Source organism: Sitophilus oryzae, unplaced genomic scaffold, assembly GCF_002938485.1.
Source record: "Sitophilus oryzae breed Bouriz unplaced genomic scaffold, Soryzae_2.0 scaffold_133_pilon_pilon, whole genome shotgun sequence".
Taxonomy (NCBI): domain Eukaryota; kingdom Metazoa; phylum Arthropoda; class Insecta; order Coleoptera; family Curculionidae; genus Sitophilus; species Sitophilus oryzae.
Window position 1 is genome coordinate 25303 of NW_022145993.1, and position 17562 is coordinate 42864.

At 31.4% G+C, this 17562-nt stretch overlaps 1 pseudogene; it reads right to left on the bottom strand.

Annotated features, from left to right (window-relative positions):
- Positions 1 to 3107: 3107 nt before the first annotated feature.
- LOC115875137 lies at positions 3108 to 7912 on the bottom strand (annotated as a pseudogene).
- Positions 7913 to 17562: the final 9650 nt, after the last annotated feature.

A 17562-nucleotide genomic window follows, 5' to 3' on the forward strand; every position in this document is an offset into this window, starting at 1 on the left:
GTAAAGCCACGTATTGGTTGAAACGGCATATTCTAAAGTCCCTACTATTCTGTGATTATCAAAGTTTCTGAAAAATATCTCACTATCGAGGGATAGAAAATGATATTTATAGAATCACTACTACATGTCATTATATGACAGCTCTTATGGCAGCAATTTAAAAAACGTCCTTGAAACAGGTAAAATCCAAAGATTTGGGAGACAAAATATCACCTTGGTCCCATTTTGAAAGTAAAATAAATGGATTTTAAATAGATATTCTGCCCGGAAATTAGGTAATAATAAATAAAGTCAAACAAAATGTTGAGTTTTAAGACAGTTTCTTAGTTAAAATTTTTACTTATAAAATAAAAAAAAAAAAAAAAAGAAAAATATATTGACCAAGTCATTTTATTTATTTGTCATTTTATGAACAGAACTTAAAGTAATAATTTATTTTATTGTTATTAAATTTTATTTTATTGAATAAAAAAAGCGTCAAATAGATGATATCATCATTTAAAGAAATACATTAATTTGAAATGAGGAATATTCCATTAGAATTTAACTGTGTGTAAAATAATATGCTATGGTGCAATGCCTCAACTATGAAGTACCATTACTGATATTAACTAAATATAATAAAATTTTAAAGAACCAACTTTTCTCCTTATATTTAGTTAAAATCACTGTAGGTAATTTATTTCTTTTTTTTTATTAGTGTTTATTATTTGGCCTCTGCCTGTATAAGGTGGGGATTGTTAACTCTTAGATAGTTGTGCTGGATAAGTACAATGCAAGAATTATAATTGAACGCAAACCACATTACTTGTAATTACATTTATTTTTGCGATATTATTAAAAGAAGAAGAGTTGTCTGACGAGACACAGTTCCAAGAAGCGTCAGTAGTTTGTCAACAACTCTTGAATTCCTTTGTAATAAATTTTGCAATAGTGTCCAAAATAATGTCGCATTTGGGTGTCCCACAGCTTCAGGGCTAAAAGAAAATCTCAATTTTTCAGTTGGGAAGAGTTGTTATTTGTCATATTGAAGAAGATTACGTGAGAAGAACTATATAGCATAGGTTATGCACAAAGCTCTTTTTTCTCTGATTTCATCTATGGAAATACACTACACAAGTTAAAGTGAATATACAGGATGTCTGAATATTAAAACTGGTCATAGATTCTAAAACAAGAGACTCGTATTTTGATTTTGATCTAGTGGTTCTCCCTTTTCGGATTATAGCCCCCGACTTCGCTCCTATAAAACATTTATTCAGTCCTGTTGGACGAAAAAACAATTAATTTGGTATATAAAATAATGATTTTGATGCTATTAACTTTTTTTTTTTTTTTTTTTTTTTTTATTATTAATTATTCATAAATTGAGCGAATTAATGAGACGCCACTGTTTTTTAAATAAAATTATTTTAAAATTTTATTATTGTCAGATATTGACTTTTGTTATACAGTTATATAGGTACCGTTTTAAAAATAAAAAATCATTTTCATACATACCAATTTAATAATATTATCGCCAAAATTTTACAGTAAATTTTTTATTTTTTTTTTTAAACGGCAAACTTAAGTTTAAAAATAATTTTTATTTTCCAAAATCTTGTTTTATTACCTAAGTTATGAAACCAAGTCGTTGCTATGAAAGTTCACATTAAAATTTTAGGGACGGTCATGTATGAAAATGATTTTATTTGTCGTCTACCAAAAGTCAAGAGGTCAAATTTATTCCAAATTTAATGTAGATTTTAAAATAAATTTTATTTAAAAAACAGTGGCGTACCATTTTCTCTTCAATAATATTTAGTTTAAATACCGTAGGGACGCCAAATTGATGAAAAATAAAAAGGTACACAGCAGCACACTTATCAAATTTAGTTATTTTCGTCCAACAGGACCCTGAGATATTAAAAAAACTCTTTAGGGCAAAATTCAGGGGCTGTGGTGATCCGAAAAGGGGGCACTTGCCAAACAAAATATTGGTCACCTATTGTCTTTTTTAAGAATCTATGACCAAATTTTGTTGCATTAATCTCGGACACCCTGTATAGTGGAACATCATTACAATCCCTATTAAGTTTAATCACTGATCTCAAAAAACTAGTTTTTACAGGTAAAATAGTTTTTAATAAAAGAATTTTCTTTTCACTAAAATTGTTTTTATTATCTTGCCTCAGAGTAAACATACAGGGTGGGTCTTAAATAAGTACAACATTTTTTTTTTTTTTTTTTTTTTTTGATAAAAGAAACATATCTTCTCTTAACGTCCAAATTAAAATAACCGAGTAATTTTTCTTGAAGATTCCAAAAAAATTTGTTTTTTGTTTAACTTTGAGAACCATCTTTCTAAGCCTGTAAATTTAATCTAAATCTATTAATTGTAATAATAAAAACAAAAAAAAAAAAAAAAAAATCTAAAAAATTAAAAATTTAAATTTTCACCTCCTTTTTTCAGAAACCTCATTAATCGTAGTTTCTTCCGGGTCGAAATATATGTAATTCCCCTGTTCTTATTTAAGACTCCCCTGTATATATTTTACCTTTAAAAGTGTTAAGTGCTTTTAAGTTCTTAAGCAGGATACATTTAAAAACATAAAAACTATTTTACGTGTAATAAATATTTTCTTTGTAATATAAATTATTTACTTCAAGCTTTTGTTCAAAAAACAAGTTCCTTTATAGAATTCTCCCAGAAGAACCCTGACTATCGCTGTCTGGTTGAATGCGTAGAAACCTGACTAACAATCAGGTTTCTACTCATGTTAACCAATGAGAAACGTTCCGTGTTAATTAGTCAGAGATTCTTCCTGGAATAGACCTTTATTATATTGGAAAACTATTTTACCTGTAAAAATCATCGTTTTGTATTTACCCAACCCTGGTACATATTAACTATTTTTGATACAACACGACCTTCAATTTACAATCAATAAAATTATTTTAAAAATGCCTTCACCATTTTGTCAAGAATATACATTATAAGGACTATTTTATCAAAATTTAAATAAAATATCTTTTTTCATATTTAAAAAACAAACAAAAATATTTCTTTTTTTTTTTTTTTTTTTAAAAAAAATACGAATTTCATTATTAATACTTTATTTATAAAACAAAAATCGGTTTGCCTACAATAATTATGATTCTGCATTTTCCGAAACTTCATTCCCATCTAAAACAGCATTACTCACTGATTCTTTTTGCTTTTTTAACGCTTCTGCCAAATATTTAAACCGCATCATACATTCTTCCTATAAAATAATACAGATTATTAAAAAATCACATATTTTCTCAAAAAACCTTTGTTTTATCTGGAACATTATCAGCTATCCTATCCCATCTATCCGTACAGCCTTTAGGATACTTTGCTAGCGCATCCTCCAAAGATTTTTGCTGTACCTGACTCCATTTCGTAATATTATCACTTGTATCCACATCTTTCTTTGCTTTCTGGTTTGGTTTTATTTGTGGTAACTCCTCCTCCCTTTCTGAAGGCAGTCTATATCCATTCTCCTTCATTTTGCTTGCCATGTATGTCACTTCTGGCACAGATCGGTTTAGTGCATCCGCAATGCTTTCCCACCTTCCAGGGGACCCTTGTGGATACTTTTTTACTAGACGAATCAATTCATCTAAGTCATCATCAGTCCACAGACCCCCAGATACTGGAGGAGGAGGAGATGAGACAGAACCGTCACTAAAAGTACCACCTGTTGGGGTTGTTTCAAAATTGGGACCCTCTGGAACAACAAACTTATTTCGCTTCCCCTCACTGCTCTTTGATTTCTCACAGGCAATCAAAGGTTCTGGTTCAGGTGGAGGCTTTTTAGATTCTTCTATCTGTTGTGTTACTGTAGTCTTTATGACTTTAAAAAGCAATTTAATTTTAACTTTAGTTAGAGCCGGATTGAGTTTTTGCTGAAAATAAATAGAATTCTTATCTACCTAGAGCGGAAGGAATGGAAATGATAGAAAACCACACTAATTTAGGAATCTGAAATGGTAAAGTATCGAATACTGATGGTTTTGGGATGATAATGTCTAAATCTTCTTCAAGCATTCTTCCCTTTTTTGGTGGTTTCTTTTTCTTGAGATTCTCTTCCTAAAATTATCAACCGATACTGTATTACAATAAAATATTCTATATATCTTACAATTGTAAATTTCTTTTCCAAATACGCCGCCCAGTATACTAAATATTGTCCAATTGTTAAAATTACAAATAATATCAGGCATACTTCAATCATTACATTTTTCTTTTATATCTGTAATAATATGGATCTCCAATTGGGTAAACCGTTGACTAAAACCTCATCGTAATACTTCCTTTTTGATGGAGTTTTAAGGATTTCATACACAGAAACTAAGTTACGAAACTGTTCATTTGTGTCCACATCTGGGTTCTTATCGGGATGTAACTTGAGCGATAATAATCGAAAAGCTGATCTAATTTCTGCACTTGAGGCATCCTGTAACCAATATACAATCAGTTTGGATCGTAGTTTTTAAAATAAACGTAAATTCATTACTTGAGAGACATTTAAAAGTTCATAGAAATTCTGTTTCACTTCATCCACAACGTCAAACACTTCAAGAGTTGCTCCAGGTCCCAAATAGAAACTAGAATCTAAGTAAAAATAAGAACTAGGACTATGTGAAAGCCATTATTACTAAAATTTTAGAGTTTTGCTTGAAAATTTGTTATTTTCTGGGACCACGTCAAACTTGGGTTATGTTTATTTTTTTTTGTTGTCTTTTTTTTTTTTTTTTTTTTTTTTTTTTTTTTTTTTTTTTTTTTTTTTTTTTTTTTTATTGTTATTAAATAATGAATTTAAGATGTTTTAAACCATATAAAATAAAAAAAGAAGAAATTATATATTTATCTGTAGTTTACTTATGTTTAGGGTTCCCAAATACAAAAGAAAGAGAGAGAAAGAACAAGGTAGCGCCATTGTGAGAAAAAAAAAAAAAGAGGTAAGAAAATTTGGAACTAAAATGTACCAAGGTTACTTAAGATACTAAGGTATTTGAAATCCTAGAAACTAATCCTAAATCAATATTTTGGAAGTCTAAAAATTAATTGAATTAAAATTTACAAGATCACTTGAAAGTAAATCTAGTGACATGCAATACAAACTTTTAATTTCAGTAGAATAAATACATTTTCTTTTCGACACAGCATTATTTCTGCATCAAAAAATGACCATCCTGTTTTATATTTGTTCAATCTTACAACGTCTACGCGCCATATTGTTTTCAATTGTTGTTTTTCGTTGTTAGCAGCAAGAAGTTATGTCGCTCTTCAGAATTTTCTGATTTTTGATAGAAAAGTGCTTTCTGTACATCACATTTGAGTTTATTCACATTTCCTTAAGGCCTGTTTAACCTCGTGAAAATGTAAGTACCCATTATTTTGTCTGTTTTTCTATGTTTTTTTTTCGGTTTCAAATTTTAGAATTACATCATTCATTAAAACATATATATTTTTCATTATTTTCATACAGTTTTCTTTTTCTAAATTGAGTATAGAAATATATATGCTTTCATGATGTCCCTAACTTTAATCCAAAGTCCATTTTGCCTCCCATATTTGAAATGGCTGAAATATTTTTCTCAAAAAAAAAAAAAAAAAAAAAAATATTTATTCAAAATTTTTTGAATTGTTTATTCGATACAGGCAAACATGTATTTGCTACGTTTTTTTAGAATAAGTCAGTATTAGTTTGACTATAGAGGTCCCTATCCCCAATAATTGTAATGCTTTCATTTATTATATATACACAGAATTTATCCTCATATTTTAGTTCATAATTTTACTAATCACAATATAGTACTTTAGTTATTTTATTATTTTTTAGGAACTTTTATTAAGAATACCTATAAACAGATAAAGACCGCCTAAAAGAAGAGCCCCCCTATATAATCCTGATATTTCACCCACATCCGTTTGTTTCTGAAAAAAAAAGTAAGTTGGATTTATTATTTTAACAATAATTTTAATAAATTTATTAAATGTTTATTAATATTTTATTGATTTAACATTAATGAAAATAGAGAAACACTACAAATTATGTTATGATTTAATGAAATGTAATTCACTATTTTCTTTCTGGATTTTCAACAGTGGATGTATACAGTTCCAAGGCAGTACATTTATCCTTTTGAGGAATATTACTAACAATGCATTAGGACTTATAAGTATATCTAGAATGTTATTTCTTTTGGGTAAATATAATTTCAGTAATTTTATACTGATCATCATTTTTATGATTTCATCATATTTATGAAAAAATTTTCCATGGGCATTGTATTCTCATATACAAATTCAGACCATTTATTTTTAATTTTGAATTTTTTTTTAAAAACTTACTTAAACTTAAACTACTTAAAACTTTACTTACATTATTGTTTTTGGTTCTCTTTCATTTCTTTATAGTAACTTGAGGTCCTATAATATCCTTGTTTGTGGGAATAATATCAGCATCTCCCCATATTCCATTGACTGTATTTCAATAAGTCATGTTGTTTTGTAAAATATACCATCTACTTAGAATTTTGCTTCATGTTGTTTTGGTTTCCTTTTATATCTCTATAATAAGCTTGACTTCCATATTGTGCATACTTATTTAAGATTCACTCTGTATATATGCCTGTTTGTGGGAATACTATTATTTATGGATTCTATAAAATATTCCATTGGCTGTATTTCTATAAGTCTTTTTTTATTTTTTATTATTTTTTTCTTATATAGTGTCATTCTAATTTTTTTTTTTTTGTATTGTATGACTTTTGTACAATTTTTTAGTTTTGATGGATTTATTTTTCATGTCATTTTTTTTTCAGACTATTTGCCATGAATTGTCATAATTTTACGGATCCTGTTGGTTTGATTTGCTTGTGTTTAAATGTAATTTAAACACACAATAACACACTTAAGTCCCACAATGATGATTAAACTCCAATAAATTCTTGGCGCATTCGCCATTTATCCAATAAATCTGTCTCGTCCACAGGATTCCACTTCTGGCTTGTCTAGCAATTTTTTTCAATGCATTTCCTATGTAACATCGACTCCAGAGCATTATAACTAGCCTCCTCTTAGAGGAGGAGACCCGGGTCACCCGCTAACCCTGATGTTCGGGCTTCGATGACATATGTAGCATGCATAGGTACACAAGGGAGTCACCACCCTCTGGTTTACGGGCTAGGTGTTCTAACGCTAGAGGCTTTGGCCGGATACGACCTGGCACCCAAGCTACGAGACTTCTTCGTGCACGTATCCCGTGACGTCTCGACAGTAGAGGGGGCGGGATATCGGACACATTGAAGATGAGGGGGGTCCGCCTGTAGGGGGTCCCGGTGGATGTCCGTCCGACGGGTGACGAGGGTGACCCGAGACGAGGCTGCTTAGCTGGGATGGGAACTGACTGGGGAGGCTTAATCGACCGGCCAAGGTTTAAATCTGATGAAGGGGTGAAATTATATGCTCTGGAGGATTTTTCTTTATGTGTTTTATGTCAATCAGATTTTGACTAGATATTAGTCAGAAGAGGCTAAGCAAAATCTTCAGTCAATCTTCCAGTTCTTATGGACCAGATGCGCTTTGCTGTTTTCTCTTGTTTTTGGTTTAGGTATATATTTCACAATTTTTATACTACCATATTATTTTTCTTTACTATTACAATCTTGTTCATCAATTCAATAAACTCTTCAATGATTTCTTAAATATATTTGTATATTTTTTAAATGGAATTTGAAATCTTTTCAATTTATCTTAGTTGTCTCTCCTATCATCTTGATTCTGGGGGGTGCAAAGCTAGTTCGCCTCCACGTGGTGCACCCTGGGTAACGCTAAATGAACTAGCAAATTCTAGCAGTCAGACAATCTTAGGATCTTCTTACCACAAGACACCCGCATTTCACAAAAGTTTTCAATTTTCTTTAAAGAGATGTAGTGCAATCAAACAAGGCTAAGGGTCTGTTTTTTTTATTATTTCTAATTGTCTTCTCCTGTATTGGATTATTGACATTTTACTGCTATTCTTCTAAGTCTTCCATGTCTTTGATTTAATTTCTATTGATGCCTACATTGAAATTTTGGATTAATTTTTTTATTCAGTTTGTCTTTTTCCAAGTTGAGTTTTTGATTGGGATATTGTACTGCTTTGGAACGACGACTTTTTGGGACAACTGTATTTCAATTCAACCGCTCTCTTCAAAAGGCCATTAGGTTGATTAAATTCAACATTCAACAGTGCAATGGGGATACTGAAATTTATCATTGAGAGGAACTAAATAATTTTAGGTAAAATATACTATTTTTTAAATCAGCTATATTTAATAATCACTATTATTATTGTATTTTGTAAAATATGTAGATAAAAATTATAATGAAGTGTAATCCCTATTTATTTCTTTTTGCAGATTTTATTTTTAATGATTGATGGATGTCTACAGTTCCAGGGCAGTACATTTTATCTTTTTAGTGAATATTACCAAAAATGGTATCAGGATTAATAAGTATATCCAAAATTTAACTTCTTTTGGGTAAAATGCATATATTTTTACTGGTTTTTAATGTTCATCTGTGGATTTTAATCATTTTAAATTTGATCAAGTAGGACAAGAAATCCTATGTGTCTCTGAGTTACATTTTATGGTTCATTTTCACTGACCAATTCATTATAATAACTTGATTCCCGTATTGTGTGCATTTATTTAAGACTCACCCTGTATATACGCTTGTTTGTGAGAATAATCTCCCCATCGATCAATTCTATAAAATATCTCTTTGAATATATTGCTATGCATTATTTGTTTGGTAAAATTACTTAAAATTTTACTTCATGTTAGTTAATTTTTATTTGCTATAATAACTTAACTCCCATATTTTCTTCATTGTGGGAATAATTAAATTTTGCGATGATATTCAATAAATCTGACTAGTCCACAGGATTCCACTTCTGCCTTTTCTAGCATTTTTTCCGATGAATTTTCCTGTGTAACATCGACTCCAGAGCATCATAACTAGCCTCCCCGAAGAGGAGGAGACCCGGGTCACCCCCTAACCCTGCTGTTCGGGCATCGATGACCTATGTAGCATGCATGGGTACCCAAGGGAGTCACCACCCTCTGGTTTACGAGCTAGGTGTTCTAACGCTAGAGGCTTCGGACGTATACGACCTGGCACCCAAGCTCCGAGACTTCTTCGTGCACGTATTCCGTGGCCCTCGAAGAGGCAGGGGGCGGGATATCGGACACATTGAAGACGATGAGGGGGGTCCGCCTGTAGTGGGTCCCGGTGGATGTCCTCTCGATGGGTGACGAGGGTGATCCGAGACGAGGCTGCTTAGCTGGGTTGGGAACTGACTGGTGAGGCTTAATCGTCGGCCAAGGGTTAAATCTGATGAAGGGGGGCGAATTTATATGCTCTGGAGGATTTTTCTTTATGTGTTTTATGTCAATCAGATTTTGACTAGATATTAGTCAGAAGAGGCTAAGCAAAATCTTTAGTCAATCTTCCAGTTCTTATTGACCAGATACTTCTTTTTTTTTCTCTTGTTTATGGCTTGCCTCTATTTCACAATTTTTGTGAACCATATTTTCTTATTATTACAATCTTGTTCCTAATTTTTCGTGCCATTATTTCCCAATTCATAGCTGTTATTATGCCATTTTTCCAATTCATATATCTATATCGTTATTTTTCACACTTACATCTTCTTTATTATTGGAATATTATCATTCATCACTCTCCTATTGATTGTCTTTTATATAGACTTATATTTCTACATTTCTATTGCCTGTATGAGACTATATTTTTATTCATATTCATTTCCATGTACTTTTCAATTCGTCCTTATTTTTATTTCACTATTTATCTCGCATAATTTCTTCAGTATGGGAATTCCATCATTCATCAATTCTATAGACTCTCCATTGATTTACATTTTGTATAATTTTTTGTATCATCTGTCTGAGACTTTCCTAAGATCTATTCCATAATTTCTTTGTCTGTATAGACTTATAGTTTTTTTTTTTTTTTTTTTTTCGTTTTTTTTCATCATATCTCTATTTTATTGTTGTGTCCCATGTTTTTCTTCCTTACAGGAATGTCATTATACACCTACTTCTATAGAAACTCTCCCATTGATTGTCTGACTGATCTTGTTGTGTATATATAGTGTATAATTTTGTGTTATTTTCTGAGGACTTTTCTAAGTTCATCTTGTCATTTTCAGGAAAAGTTTTCAATTTATCTTAGTTGTCTCTCCTATCATCTTCATTCTGGAGGGGTGCAAAGCTAGTTCGCCTCCTCGTGGTGCACCCTGGGTAACGCTAAATGAACTAGCAAGTTCTGGTAGTCAGACAATCTTAGGATCTCCTTACCACAAGACACATTTCACATAGTTTCACTTTTCTTTAAGAGATATGATGCAATCAAAATATAGGAGCTAGGGGTCTGTCTTTATTATTTCTAATTATCTTCTCCTATGTGGATTATTGTTTGTTTTACTGCTATTCTTCTAAGGCTTCCACGTCTTTAATTTAATTTCTATTGATGCCTACATAGAAGTTTTGGATTCATTTTGTAATATTTTTTTTATTCTGATTTTAATTCTTTTTTGAAATTGAGTTTTTGATTGGGATATTGTACTGCTTTGGAACGACGATTTTTTGGGACAACTGTATTTCAATTCAACCACCCTCTTCAAAAGGCCATTAGGTTGATAAAATTCAACATTCAACAGTCAGGAATGAAGATGAAATTCATCATTGAAGGGGAACTAAATAATTTCAGGTAAATTATACAATTTTCTTTTAAATTTTTTTTTTTTTTTTTTTTTATTTGATATTATTGTATTTTGTAAAATATGTGAATATAAATTATATATTGAAGTGTAATCCTATTTATTTCTTTTTTGCAGATTTTTTAATTTTACGATGGAGTGGATGTGCTGGTTCAAGAATGTTTGTTTCTTTTTTGTTTTTTTTTTTTTTTTTATTTGTTATATATTATTAAGTATATCAAAATTTAACTTCTTTGGTAAATACATATATTTTGCTGGTTTTAATGTTCATCTGTGGATTTCATACATTTTAAATTTGATCAAATTGGGACAAGAAATCCTATGTGTCTCTGAGTTACATTTATGGTTCATTTTTCACTGATGGTCATTATAATAACTTGATTCCCGTATTGTGTGCATTTATTTAAGACTCACCCTATGTATATACGCTTGTTTGTGAGAATAATCTCCCCATCGATCAATTCTATAAAATATCTCTTTGAATATATTGCTATGCATTATTGTTTTAGTAAAATTACTTAAAATTTTACTTCATGTTGTTTTGAGTTAATTTTTATTTTTGCTATAATAACTTAACTCCCATATTTTCTTCATTGTGGGAATAATTAGAAGTTTTGCGATGATATTCAATAAATCTGACTCGTCCTCAGGTTTCCACTTCTGCCTTTTCTAGCATTTTTCCGATGGAATTTTCCCTGTAAACATCGACTCCAGAGCATTATAACTAGCCTCCCCTAAGAAGAGGAGACCCGGGTCACCCCCTAACCCTGCTGTTCAGGCATCGATGACCTATGTAGCATGCATAGGTACACAAGGGAGTCACCACCCTCTGGTTTACGAGCTAGGTGTTCTAACGCTAGAGGCTTCGGCCGGATACGACCTGGCACCCAAGCTCCGAGACTTCTTCGTTCACGTATTCCGTGACCCTCGAAGGGGCAGGGGGCGGAATATCGGACACATTGAAGATGATGAGGTTGGTCCGCCTGTAGGGGGTCTCGGTGGATGTCCGCTCGATGAATTTGACGGGGGCGACCCGAGACGAGGCTGCTTAGCTGGGATGGGAACTGACTGGTGATGCTTAATCGTCGGCCAAGGGTTAAATCTGATGAAGGGGAGCGAACTTGTATGTTCTGGAGGATTTTTTCTTATGTGTGTTTTTATGTCAATCAGATTTTGACTAGATATTAGTCAGAAGAGGCTAAGCAAAATCTTTAGTCAATCTTCCAGTTCTTATTGACCAGATACTTCTTTTTCTCTCTTGTTTATGGCTTGCCTCTATTTCACAATTTTGTAGACCATATTTTCTTATTATTACAATCTTGTTTCCTAATTTTTTCGATACCATTATTTCCCAATTCATAACTCATTGTGTGTACCAATTCCTTTCTATATATGTTATTTCACACCCACATCTTCTTTATTATTGGAATATTATCATTCATCACTCTCCTATTGATTGTCTTTTATATAGACTTTTATTTCTACATTTCTATTGCCTGTATAGAGACTATATTTTTATTCATATTCATTCCATGCTTTTCAATTCGTCATATTTTATTTCCATATTTATATAAAATTTCTTCCAGGTATGGGAATATTATCATTCATCAATTCTATAGACTCTCAAACAGTTGCATTTGTATAGATTTTTTATCATCTGTCTGGGGACTTTTCCCAAAGATGTATTTCATAATATTTAGTAAAAAAAAAAAAATTATAGTTTTTTACTTATTTTCATTACAATTTTTGATTGCATCAATCCTCTATTTTATTGTTTGTGTCCCATGTTTTCTTCCTTACGGGAATGTCATTATACACTACTTCTATAAACTCTCCCATTGATTGTCTGACTGATCTTGTTATTGTATGTATATAATTGTATAATTTTGCATTTTTCTGAGACTTTTCTAAGTTCATCTTGTCATTTTCGAGGAAAAGGTTTTCAATTTTATCTTAGTTGTCTCTCATATCATCTTCATTCTGGGGGGTGCAAAGCTAGTTCGCCTCCCCGTGGTGCACCCTGGGTAACGCTAAATGAACTAGCAAATTCTGGTAGTCAGACAATCTTAGGATCTCCTTACCACAAGACACATTTCACATAGTTTCACTTTTCTTTAAGAGATATGATGCAATCAAACAAGGCTAAGGGTCTGGCTTTTTATTATTTCTAATTATCTTCTCCTATGTGGATTATTGTTTGTTTTACTGCTATTCTTCTAAGTCTTCCACGTCTTTGATTTAATTTCTATTGATGCCTACATAGAAGTTTTGGATTCATTTTGTAATATTTTTATTTCTGATTTTAATTCTTTTTGAAATTGAGTTTTTGATTGGGATATTGTACTATGCTTTGGAACGACTGATTTTTTTGGAATAACTGTGTTTCAATTCAACCACCCTCGTCAAAAGGCCATTAGGTTGATAAAATTCAACATTCAACAGTGGATTAAGATTGAAATTCATCATTGAAGGGGAACTAAATAATTTCAGATTAAATTATACAATTTTTCTTTTAAATCAGATATATTTAATAAACACTTTGATATTATTGTATTTTATATTAAAATATGTAGATATAAATTATATTGAAGTGTAATCCTATTTATTTCTTTTTACAGATTTACGTACCAACAAATCCCGATGGATGTATACACAGTTCAGGGCAGTACATTTTTTCTTTTTGATGAATGTGCACCAACAATGGTATCAGGATTAATAAGTATATCCAAAATTTAACTTCTTTTGAGTAAATACATATATTTTTTACTGGTTTTGTGTTCATCTGTGGTTCACATCATTTTTAGAATTTGATCAAATTGGGACAAAATCCTATGTGTCTTTGAGTTACATTTTATGGTTCATTTTCACTGACCAATTCATTATAATAAAAAAAAAAAAAAAAAAATTGCATTTATTTAAGACTCACCACTGTATATACCTTGTTTGTGAGAATAATCTCCCCATCGATCAATTCTATAAAATATCTCTTTGAATATATTGCTATGCATTATTTGTTTGGTAAAAAAAAATAAAAAAAAAAAAAAAAAAAAAATTAATTTTTTATTTTGCTATAATAACTTAACTCCCATATTTTCTTCATTGTGGGAATAATTAAATTTTGCGATGATATTCAATAAATCTGACTCGTCCTCAGGTTTCCAGTTCTGCCTTTTCTAGCATTTTTTTCCAATAAATATTCCCGAATAACATCGACTCCAGAGCATCCTAGCTAGCCTCCCCTAAGAGGAGGAGGCCCGGGTCACCCCCTAACCCGGTTGTTCGGGCATCGATGACCTATGTAGCATGCATGGGTACCCAAGGGAGTCACCACCCTCTGGTTTACGGGCTAGGTGTTCTAACGCTAGAGGCTTCGGACGGATACGACCTGGCACCCGAGCTCCGAGACTTCTTCGTGTATGTATTCCGTGACCCTCGAAGGGGCAGGGGGCGGGATATCGGACACATTGAAGATGATGAGGGGGGTCCGCCTGTAGGGGTCCCGGTGGATGTCCGTTCGATGGGTGACGAGGGTGACCCGAGACGGGGCTGCTTAGCTGGGATGGGAACTGACTGGCGAGGCTTAATCGTCGGAAAAGGGTTAAATCAGATGAAGGAGGCGGCGAACATATGCTCTGGGGATTTTTTTTCCTTGTGTGCTTGATGTCAAATGTTGACAATACCATTTGTCAATCTTCCCTAGTTCTTGTGAATACATATAGTTCCAGTGACGTTGCGGCATTTCAATGGGTTCATACTGTAAATTATTGCATATCCATTTCCATCTTATTTTTCCTGAAATCATCTATCATTTTCAGGCTAATTTTTCCAATTTATCTATAGTTTCATTAATTTTCCTCATATTATTTTTTTATTATTGGAGATATCATGTTCATCACTCTTCTACTGATTATCTTATTTATATATTTGTATTTTTTGTGTCATCCTTGCCAAACTTTTCTTAGACATAATATTTCAATAGATTCTATTGCCTGTATTATATTTTTTATTCGTTTTATATAATTTTTTCAATGCATCATATCTGTATTTTGTTATTTATCTCCCATATTTTCTTCCTTGTCGGAATGCCATCATTAGTCAATTCTATAAACTCTTCCTTTGATTGTATTATTAGGTTGTCTTATATGTATAAATTTTTTCACGTATATACCTCTATTTCTTTATGTGACTCTCATATGATTTTCATTCTGCGAAATCATCTATTAATTCATGTATTTCTGAGTTATCACTCATTATTTACTTGCTTTATTTAAAGAAATGTGTATTATTCTGTATCAAGACTTTTCTAAGGCATTTTATTTCTATTGTCTATGTCTATATAGAGTTGTACTTTTGGAATTATTTCCATGACTTGTTCTATTCATACCATTACACAGAGTAAAATGGTTTAATTTTTTCTTAAATGGATTTTTTTTTCTGTATTGATTACATTTCTAAATGTCTTATTTATTTGTATTATTGCATATATTATAATTTATTGTATTCTGCTTTGGAACAAGGATTTTTTGAGACAGCTGCACTTCAACCACCTACTTCAAGATGCCTTTAGGGTAATTGAATAATTCAACATTCAACAACTAGTTGAGAATGGGAATTCATCATTGAAGTTCCCAATACTTAATAGTTTTAGGTAAATTGTGCTAAAAGTTTGTATTTTTAAATTAAATATGTTTTAGTATTTTTATGGAAATATGTAGATATAAATGATTAATTTTAAATAAAACATTTTGACGCATATTTTACATTAGTATAGGCAACTAAATATACATAATTTGTATAATTTTATTTTTAGGCAACTCTAAATACACCTAATTGTATATAGAGTTGCTAATAATAAAAGTTTGAATTTTTAATTTAGTTTTTAACACTTTTTCTAGAATATTTCTTAAAATTACATACACAGCTAAATAATTGTGTTTTTTCTTTGTAAGTTCTCTGTGTAGCTTGAAGATTTCTGTATATCACTTTATAATATTTTATTACCTATCAATATTCAGTTTTTAATCAAGCTTGTTTGGCAGACAATTAGTGTAATTTCTTTATATTTTTCTTACAGAATCAAGACTATCAGAAGGGTAGTCAGAAGATGTATTTATCTCAACATAGACATCAGCATGTCCATCACCACCTTGGATTATGCTTTTTAAGTTACCCTTTGTTAATAAGATATAATATTAAAATAAATAATGTAATAATAAATTATTTTTTTTTCTCTTGATATTTTGTCTGCTTACACTATTTCGTGAACAAGAGAAAAAAAGTCATTTAATTCTCACAAAATAATATATTCTAATCATAAAACACCTTAACAAGTTGTTCTGGAATAGAACCAGTATTTATATAAATATAATATATGTCACCCACCTCTTCGCTCTTATGTACTCCTGATACAAGTCCGAGAAAATTCAGCTTTTAATAAAAAATTGGAGCGAAGAGTTTTAATCATTGTCAAAAATCAGTGATTTCTATCAGGAACACATAAGTCTTTTGAAGGTAAGGATTAAGTGAGTACCAATATTTTATACTTGCTCTTATGTGCTCCTGATACATACCAAGAAAATTCAATTTTTGTATAAGACTGCACGAAAATTTTTAAACCGTGTCCAAAATCGCCGATTTCTATCAGGAACACATAAAAGCGAAGAGCGAGGAGCAAATTTAGTACCACATTTAAATAAAGCACCGATCAACGATATTTCTGCTATCTCTAACACTTCGAACTCGTTTCCAAAATTCAACCCCTAATATCTCAAACTATAAAGGGTTAGAGAGGGGAACAGACCTCAGCTTTCAATGGAGGCATTTCAGCCCTCTATAAGGGCGCAAGACGAGGGCGCGATCCGGAACAAAAAATTTTTGGCGAAAGAGTCAAGAGTTAGCCTTCCTTCATTTTTTGCCGAAAATTTTGTCTCAACATAATGCCACCCTTATGAGGGAGCTGAAAGCGAATCGAATACCGAGTTCAGGTTCTCAACTCTTCTTTGGATTTAAGTTGCAACCGTTTTTCGAAAATCTAACTCATTCGAACTCGTTGGTCAGGTACTCCAATTTTTGCCAAGGTCAAAATTATTTTTTGGTCGGTTTTGTCCAAGCGGAGAAATTTTAAATTTGTATCAGGAACATATGAGTGCGAGGAGGTATTTTTCATTACAGAACAGTCAGTTGTTCACCATTTTGTCAGAATTTATTTCGTTTATTTTTACCTCCTTATTCTTTATGTACTCCTGATACAAACTCTCAATTCTTCAGGGTTTACTGAAAATTGGAGTTAAGATTTTACTATATAGATAATAATATTCATTTTCAACAAAATTTCCGATTAAATGAACTGTATCTTGTACTGTACCTTGGAACCTATAAAATTGTGAAATAAAACAATTAATTTTAATAGTTTTATTTATTCATGATAAACTAATAGACACGTATACAATATTTCACAAAGATAAAACCTAAATCTAAATAGGAATAAATTTATTCTGGATGCAGATAACACCAATTTGTTAAACTAGTATACAGTATAAAAGATCAAAGTTTTATGATCAAGTAGGCTATAATTTTAATCGTTAAAAAAATAAAGGTAATACCGTATGGTCGAAAAAAATCGGCGTCCAGTTGGCTTTGAAATGACGATCGTTGACAGTCCCCATATAATTTTACAAATAAAATGACAGCGATCTTCATTTCTAAGCCCTCGCTGACGACGTTTATTTTCCTATCGTATGGTACCGTATGATCGAAA